Here is a 9,671-nt window from a genome sequence, read left to right as displayed (position 1 = left end):
GGTAATCGTGGTTAATATGTTATTTTGTCTATCGACAAAAGACATCTTTGAGCATATTAACTGCCACTGCTAAATTCTGCATAAACATTTAAGCGTTATGTGTTTTTTCCTGATTCTGAAGTCCCTCAAAAATCAACCACCCAGTTAATCACTGGTTTTGCTCATTTCTACTATTTGTAGGTTTGGTATTCCAATATGTTTGTTAGTTTTCATTTTAGTCTGTGGGTCCCTCAGCCGATGATCACTGACCTGTTTAATCAGAGCAACTGTACTATCTCATTCATTGATTTCGCTGAGGTAAGATACCGTCAGCTCCAACCAACCATTACAAAAATACACTCCTGGATGCAGCCGATAAAATGCACAAACAGTATGCCTGAAGTGCACGCTAGTGAACTGCAAGCTTAGACACATTCAGTAAGAACAGCTGATACAGAGAGATGCCACCTGAACTCAAATGCATTTCACTTTAACAAATATTGCAAAACTAATCAAATCTGCTGTAATAATTTACTATATCTATACAACCATCCTTAGTGTCTGCAGTGTCTGGTTCACATCTACCAGTGACTGATGTCCACATGAACTGGATAAAATATGTCAAAATTATGGAGTTACAAAAAAAACCTCATTCCTGTTCACCTGCCAATTAAATAAAATGGATATGTGCGCTGTAAATTATATCACACTAAAGAAACCTGCTAGTTCTAGCGTCAGTTGGCATCTTATCCATCTAAATAAGAAGGTTACGACATTCACCAAAAGTTAGGTTTTTACATTATATCTATATATTCTCTGTATTGCTACTGTTTGCTTCTTGCTGCTTCAGAAAATCATTGTAAAACACACATATGCACATGCACAAAATTACATGTGGCCCAGATAACTTTGCATGCCTACACATCTTTCATAAGGTCTAAAAATAGCTGCTTACATTTAATTAAATGTGACTGCACTTCAATGTAAATAATGCAATAAGATGTTAAAGACAGAAATCCAGATCACCACGTGGTTCACAAAGTCGCAGCTTTAGGCGATCATTTTCTTTTTTCATTGAGTCACTGATGCTTGTGTGGTTCCACTTTGTTCCAGTGTAGGACAAAAGTGTAAAAAAATTACAACAGCCAAATATAAAGTAGTTATTTTTATTCTTTAAAAGTTGTTAGCGCCAGTTCATGCTGATTTTAGGTTCTCTCTAGCACTGTACCCTATAGGTACCCAGTAGTTACCAAACTCAGAGGGTTATTTTTTCCTTTTTCCCCCTTGTTCCCTTAAATCTGATTTACTTGGACTGAGGATAACAGCAGGTGGAGCTTATTTTCCAGTTGGGTGCCAGTGCAGAAGAGACGTTACAGCAATGACCACAAAAGAGGCAGTCGAGCAAATACGATATTCATCTTTGTCCGGTGTGTTAATTTCCCAGTTGTACAATGTCCTTATGCGTCCTCCTACTAAAGCAAGCTAACACTGTGTTTATGCACAAAGTCATAACTGTGCTTAGTTAAATTTAATATTTTAAATTCTGAAAAACCAAAAAGAGCAAAACCATCTTGACCATCTTTAGTTGCTGAAGAAGAAGAAAAACGTAGCATTGTGCCAGATGACAATCTTGGGAGCGATGGCACTAGAAGTACTCTCTCTCTCTCTCTCTCTCTTTATCCTAAAATACACATTACAGTTGTTGGAAACAGCTGGCTTTTCTGTTGTGGAATACAATTTGTTTCATAGAATAAAATGTTAGCAATGTTTCACAGGATGTCTTGGCTGATTTCCATTTCCTGCATTGGATACTTGCAGATACTTTTCATACTTCTTTATATTAGACAGCATAAAGTTGGTAGGTAGGTGAATCTAAGCATCATCATGTAACCTAATCCTGAACACCACAGCCACTATGTCACTGTATGATTTACTGTACCTAATGTGAAAACAAGACCCTCAGAGGAGACACAAAGAACAGTGTTGTGTTTTAGTTGATGATCTCACTTTTGGCAAAAGGAACAGAAGATAAAACTTCAGAAGCAAAACTAGGATGAAAAGATTCATTACAGACATAATTATTTGCTTTGCTCTGTGAAAAAAAAAATGTTAAAGCTGTTTTGCTCCATTTTAAATTCTATCTTCCAACTTGTTCTTCGTCTTTACTTCACCATATTAGGCTTGAGTCACTCAGGCATGGGGTTAGGAGAAGTCTTTACAGTCCACTACACACTGTTCCTTTCATAAGTAGCAGTTTATGTTTGTGGAAAGGTGTACACACTGTTTATACTTCAGGCCGCTGACTTTTTAATCTGCCTTGTTTTTCCTTGTCTCAAGTGGAACAGAGGCTTCAGTGGGTGTTTCAGTGGATGCTATGATTGATTTTCCCCTCCCTTCATCATTTCACAAGAGATTGTGGAAAAATATTTGGTGTCATGCTGTTCCAAAACAGGATGTTCTTGTCAATCTGCCATACTCTTTTAATGTAAAACAGTTTGAAATTAATCAGGTTCTTTAAAATACAATAAATGTGCATATGTGTGCCATCTGTGCTGGAATGGGCTTCAGCCCTCCAACTACCCTAAAGTGTGTAACGGACAACCTGGTCCACAGTGTCCATTTCACGCTTTGCCTCTCCAAAACGTGAAATGGACACGCATGCAGAAACTGCATTAGCAGCAGGAGGAGAAAATGTATGTAAAGCCACAAATTCTGTAGTGAGCAAAAAAACATATTGAGTACATTACAGCATCCTTAATCATCAGAAACGTTTAAGCTAGGCGGCTAATATGTATATACATGTAAATGTGTTAATAATGTCTACTTAAAGGCTTTCCTGTGATTATTTTCACGTTGGCTTGGAATAAAATATTTTCCTCGGCTGTTGCTGCAAATTCTGCATGTGTGTACATTTCACGTTTTGGAGAGGCAAAGCGTGAAATGGACACGGTGGACCGGTGTGTCTATTACACGCTTTGTCATGATATCGGGCTGGATTAGGTGATAAGTGATTAGGAAATAGATGAATGAGATATATATTTACGCTTTACCAGGTGTTAAAGGGTCTGGAAACAAAACAGTTCCTGCTTTTATGCTGTTGTAAATGTCATCAGTGATGCCACGAGTGAAGACACCAAATACACATTTAAGCAGCCGTCATGTTACAGACACTTTTTTTGTTTTTAAACAATGTCATAGACTAATATTATTTATGTAGGTATGTTGCAAGAAAAAAAAAAGAAACAAAAATGGTAAGCTGGACGTTAAAATTCTGACAGAATTATGTGTATTTATACTGTTCCAAATTAAATATTGGCTATGCATCAGATGTCTTTGAAGATTTATTTTTATCTTTCTCTTTGTCAGAGAAGACATTACAGTTTACAACACTTTTTCAAAGTCCCTTATGCTAGCGTCAAAAAAACTCTAAAACATGCTTGCACAACAGAAACAAGTCCAAATCAAACACAGTAACTCATAACATCTCTCATTGTCATCACCAGCTCTTGGATCATGTGCACATAAGATTATTTTGCGGCTGCATGCATCCCTGCTGGTTCTGACCTACAATGCCACAGTCATGGTCATGTTAGCCCTTACACATTTTACCATTATAACCGTAGTTTACATAGATTTTTTAATTTAACAAATAAATAAAAAAATAAAAATGTGGCAGGGTGTGGCTTGGGCGCGGCTTGGGCGCAGCTGGAGGGGAGGCTGAGACACACTGAAGCTCCATCAGCTCATCACGCCTCCCCTGTTTAAAGGAGTGTACCAGGAGCCTGAGCTGAGAGAACCCCTGACCTGAGGGGTTGTTGTTGTTAATTAGATTAATTAGAGTAAAAAGCAACTGAAATAAAGTGTCTAAAGTGCAAGTATGCAAGTCAATCCTGTTACAAATTTAAAAGTAATTTTTTATTTAATTTTTCAACCTTTTATTTAATGCAAACGAATCATTTTTAAAGACTATATGAACTCACACATGAAGTTGTGATGGAAATGTGTAATTTAACTTTTTGATTATCTCTCAGGCACATCATTTTCTTGGAGATGATAAGGACAATTATCTACCATGTAATTCACCCTAACTGGATACACTCAGGCACATAGTGTATAAAATAATTTTTAAAAAGCATCATTGTTCAAATACCTACCTGTCACGGCCGCCGGGGCGAGCAGTGTGGTGTTGGAGGAAAAGGATGCAAAATGCAGGCAATGACTGATGATATGAGTGAGAGTTTATTTACAAGTGGCAGAGTGACAAAAACAGGAAATGAGAAGAGAGAAGCTACTGAACAAACCTAAACTGGGAAACTAAATAACAAACGTGAGATCATAGTAAAACGGGGTGAAGGGCAGAGACGCAGACTAAGGAACAGAACACCATGAAACGCAGACAAGCCGACAAAGAGCACAGACCGACACCCACTATATACACACACACGCACACAAGGAACCCAGGTAATCACACACAGGAGGGAAGCACAGCTGATCTTAATACACACGACGACTGGAGGATACAAGCTGAACACAGTGACAACAGACACAGACCTTCAAAATAAAACAGGAAATCCACAACACGAACAGGGCACAGGATACCAAAATCAGAATAAACTAGAGCAGAAGACAATAATCACACTAAACACAAAACGCTGGGTCAACAACCCAGCACCATGACATTACCACAGTGGATAATAAATCAGCTACATCTGAGCCTATATAAATGAGGCACTATACAAATGACTGTAATTCCTAAACGTTGGATCATAGCTGAAAGCCTGCCCCTTAATAATATATTGAGTTTTTGATTTAAAATCCACGGCAGTGGTGAACAGAGGCAATAATATGTTCAAACATATAGACCTAGTACCAATAATGCTGATAAATGCATGGTTGCATCCACAGTCATCAAAAATCAAAAGTTAGGAGTTCATATTGGTTTGAGATAAACAGCTTCTCTTTGTTTTTCCAGCATGCCACTGCAAACCACTGCAGAACAAGGTCATGTAATAAAGAATGGAAACATGTAATTCACCCTTTGTTTCATGTATTCATTTGTGTAACTTCACAGTCACCTTATCTTCCTGCACAGATGGATGCTTTTGTCTGCTGCTGTTTTTCCTCTCACTTATGGAGCAGAAGCTTCAGCAGACATTTGGGTCACATGCTTCTTATATATCATTGATTTGCCAAGTCTCTTTTTATTGCCCTTCATTGGATTTTAAGGAGGCGCTGAGAGCTCTACACAGACAAAATGCATGCAAATAGACAAAACACCTTCACACATGACAACACAGTTTCCACATTTTAAAAAAAATTGGGGTTTTTTTTGCTTTCTTGAAGTGCTTGAACATTCACTTTGAAGTGAAGGTTCTTATTTTCCAACACCATTAACTGAACTGACTTTTGTGAGTCATGAACTCCTTGCAGGAGCAAGCGCGTTCGAGTTGTGTCCGTGTGTCACTTGTGCAGCGAGAGCAGAAATTGGGCCAGTGTCTCACAGGCAGGTTGGCAAGTATTCAGGTAACAGAAGATCGAAACAATTAAGAACTGGACCAGCAATCTGGAAACAACATCGCTCGTGAATGTTTGAGTGACACTCAGATAACTTGGAACACAGAGAAAGTTTTCCAGTGGGTGGGTGGATCTCTTTCACTCACGTGACAAGAGACACAAGTGAAAGAGAGACAAAGGCGAGCTACAATACATGACAGCATGTATTATGCGCTATTTCACTTAACTTCAGCATTTGTTTGTGCTGTATATTTGCAGCTTTTTCAAGCTCACTAAAAGTAAAATCTTCTGAATAAAATGAGGAATTTCATCAAGTGTAAGAGTCCTGCAGCTCTTAAATTGACCAGGTTCATAATCCAGCTTAGTGAAGCAGACCTCAGGTATAGCTTTTTCTGAGGTTTTTAAGCCTTCTCTTCCTCTCAGCAGTTGATGTCCTGGAGTCATAACCATTGAATCTCATCACATCAATCATTGTCCAAAGTTGCACTAGTTTTATAAAATGCATAAATAACCCATTGAAAGGCATCCACTGTTGGAGGGCATCTACAAATGAACAGCATCAAAATCATCCATCCCTCAGTCCATCTATTTTTTTCTGCTTATCCAATTCAGCCTATCCCAGCAGTCATATGGCAAGAGGCAAGGCACACCCTGGACAGGTCACCAGCCCATCCCAGGGCCATGACAGAGTGGCAGACCACCATTCTCACTCACACTCAGCACCAGTTAAGCTATCGTTCAATTTGTTGGACTGTGGGAGGAAGCCGGAGTGCAGCCAGAGTGAGAGAACCCACGCAGCCACGATGGTGGGGTGGTTAGCACCATCACCTAAGAGCAAGAAGGGCCTGGGCGTGGCCATCTGGAGGCTTTCTGTGTGGAGTTTGCATGTTCTCCCTGTGTTCTTCCCAGCCTCCTCCTACAGCCCAAAAACATTCACATCAGGTTAGTTGGTGTAAAAATGTTGTGAATAAAAAACAGTTATATCTATGATGCAAATTTATGCAAAAGAAGTACTTCACTATGCCAAGAATGTCTGATTAATCCTTGCATTGTTTGTTGAAAAGCTCTTTGGCTTCATCTGTACAGTCACAAAACAATCCATCTGTCCATTTTCTTAACCACTTCTCCAACCAGGATAAGTGGCCCAAATAATCAGTTAGCACTGAGAATAACACAAACAGCAATAAGCTGAGGATGCTGCTGAAGGGCTGTTCAGAAATGACAAGATATCCAGAATGTTTTGCTTTTGTGGTAACCCTGAGAAAACAAATGAAGTCAAACAAATCAGAAATGAATCAGGAAAACATCTTTATTAATTTAGCAACACAGCCACAACATTTACTAAAGAAATAAAAACAATACTGCAAAACACAGGCCACTACCAAAACAAGCTGCATATACATAATCACATATGTAAGTGGCAAAAAATACAGAATAAAGTATGTTTTCTTAATTTTGCCTGCACTGTTTCGTCTGTTTGCATGTGTTTTCTGAAGCTGGTCTCAGTGCCTTCATAATCATAAAGAGTACAGTAGGTAGGGAAGGACTGCATCTAATGTTTAATGTACATTGCAACAATATGCAACAACTTCACAATTTAATTTTATGGAAGAAAAAACTTCATGTGAAAGAGGCTGGCTCAAACTGCTGAAAGCCTGTGCTGGAAAGTGTTCCACTACATTAGTACTACAAAGTGATGAAGAACAGAAGGAACATATTCATCACCATTATGGCCAAGATGCATAATGCTTGTTTGTTTCCCCTAGGATTTCAGGGAAAAAAAGAGAAGCTAATGTCCACATTATGTTACAGGTTCTGACATCTTCTCCAGCATGCATCCCAACTCTACTTTTCTATTATTATTCTCGGTTCATCCTCCTCCCCCCTCTCTTCGCTCTGATGAGGTCCATATCATTCTTGTGCTCGAGCAGAAACCAGAGCTGACATGCCCTTCTGGGAAATGGGGTAAAAGGTATGTGAAAATGACTTCCATTAGTGGATGAAAGCTGGGAGATCTGAGAAAAAACGGAGAGAAAGTGAGTGAATGAAGCAAGAAACAGAGTAGAATATGAAGTGAAAGGGCTTCCTTATAGTTTTTCAAAGAAGACAAACGCCTTTTAAGTGGGTCATTGTAATGCTGTTCAGCATACTTAACTCTTTGCCAATGTTGGAGGACTGATGCGTGGTCAAAGTCTGATATGAAAATTTACCCAGAGCTATGTTTTGTAGAACTTTTGTGACACTTTTGCATGAAGTTTTTGCATCATCCAAGCCCCTTTAACAGTCTTTTCTTACAACATGGCATTGTCATGGCAGTTTATGCAGGTCAGAATCAGGAGTCAGGTGTCGTCATCGTCATCATCATACTATAATGATCACAGCGAATATATGCCTGCAAGTTTGTTCCCAGACTCCTCCTGGAAAATTGGTTCAAATCTTGGTAAACCGTAGCCTAGAAACTACCTTAGATACCAAGATTTGTAACATTTATATTGTGACTGATTAAAATATTTATTTCAAATAAAAAGTATAAAAAGTTTCTGTTTATTTGTATATACAAATCATGTGACTTCTCCCTTAGTTATGCTGCAATAGACGTAGGCTGCCGGGGGATTCCCATGATGCATTGAGTTTTTCCTTTCCAGTCACCTTTCTCACTCACTATGTATTAATAGACCTCTCTGCATTGAATCATATCTGTTATTAACCTCTGTCTCTCTTCCACAGCATGTCTTTTATCCTGTCTTCCTTCTCTCACCCCAACCGGTCGCAGCAGATGGCCGCCCCTCCCTGAGCCTGGTTCTGCCGGAGGTTTCTTCCTGTTAAAAGGGAGTTTTTCCTTCCCACTGTCACCAAAGTGCTTGCTTATAGGGGGTCAGATGATTGTTGGGTTTTTCTCTGTATCTATGAAGCGCCTTGAGGCAACTTTTGTTGTGATTTGGCGCTATATAAATAAAATTGAATTGAATTGAATGTGACTGAGGCCAGTTTGTGAGCAGGTGTGGACGCCCATTCCTTTCAGGTAAAGTATAGCCTTAAATTGCTGATGATGACCCCCCAGGGATCAATAAAGTATTCTGATTCTGATTCTGATGACCTGCTCATCTTTACTCGTCCTCCTTTTGTGATTCTTTAATGTTATTTTTCATTGAGAAACTTCACAAAATACACCAAGAACTGGTTTCCGAGGTTCCATTTAGCTCTTCCTGTGTAATTCATCTCCCATCACACTGTTTTTCTGCTTTCCAGCTCCCCTCGGTTACTGATATTTCAGATTTCATCTGTAAGTCAAAACCTTCTACTTGTCAGCTAGACCCCATTCCTACAGTTTTGGTTAAGACATGTCTACCTTCTTTGCTTCCCCTCATATCTGCTATCATCTGCTCTTCACTTACCACTGGAACTGTTCCTGCTTCCCTCAAAATTGCCGCCATCACCCCAATATTGAAAAAAAAAACTGGTCTATATCCCAATAATTTTGAGAATTTTCGGCCTATTTCCAATCTACCATTCCTTTCAAAAATTCTTGAGAAAATAGTTGCCACACAACTCCTCACATTTAACTAATAATAATCTGTATGAACAGTTCCAGTCTGGTTTTCGCCCCTCCCATAGCACTGAAACAGCACTTGTAAAAATAACCAATGATCTTCTTATGGCAGCTGACTCCGGTTTACTTTCCATTCTTATTCTCCTCGATCTGAGTGCTGCTTTCGACACTATTTCTCACTCTGTACTTCTCAGTAGGCTAGCCTCTATCAGTCTCTCCCATACTCCACTAGCCTGGTTTAAATGTCCTGGGGCCCCTTCTTTTCATTATCTACCTTCTACCGCTTGGACATATTTTCCGTAAATACAATATACATTTTCACTGTTATGCCAACAGTGTTGGGGAGTAACGGAATACATGTACCGCCGTTACGTATTTAAAATACAAAATATGAGTAACTGTATTCCGTTACAGTTACCGTTTAAAAAGGTGGTATTAAGAATACAGTTACTTTGTTGAAATAAATGGATTACACTGCGGTACTTTCCCGTTTCATTTTGTCGCGGGTCAGGACTGTTTGGGTTTTGTTTGACAGCTACGTTCTGTTGTTCCAGGCGGCAGCGTTACGGTTGCCATGGTTACAGGGCGACGCTCTCTCTCTCTCTCTCTGAGACGCTTTTTCGTTGTT

This window comes from Astatotilapia calliptera, chromosome 6 (assembly GCF_900246225.1).
Source record: "Astatotilapia calliptera chromosome 6, fAstCal1.2, whole genome shotgun sequence".
In the NCBI taxonomy this organism is placed as follows: domain Eukaryota; kingdom Metazoa; phylum Chordata; class Actinopteri; order Cichliformes; family Cichlidae; genus Astatotilapia; species Astatotilapia calliptera.
The sequence above is the reverse complement of the archived record's forward strand: the minus strand, read 5'-3'. Positions refer to the sequence as shown.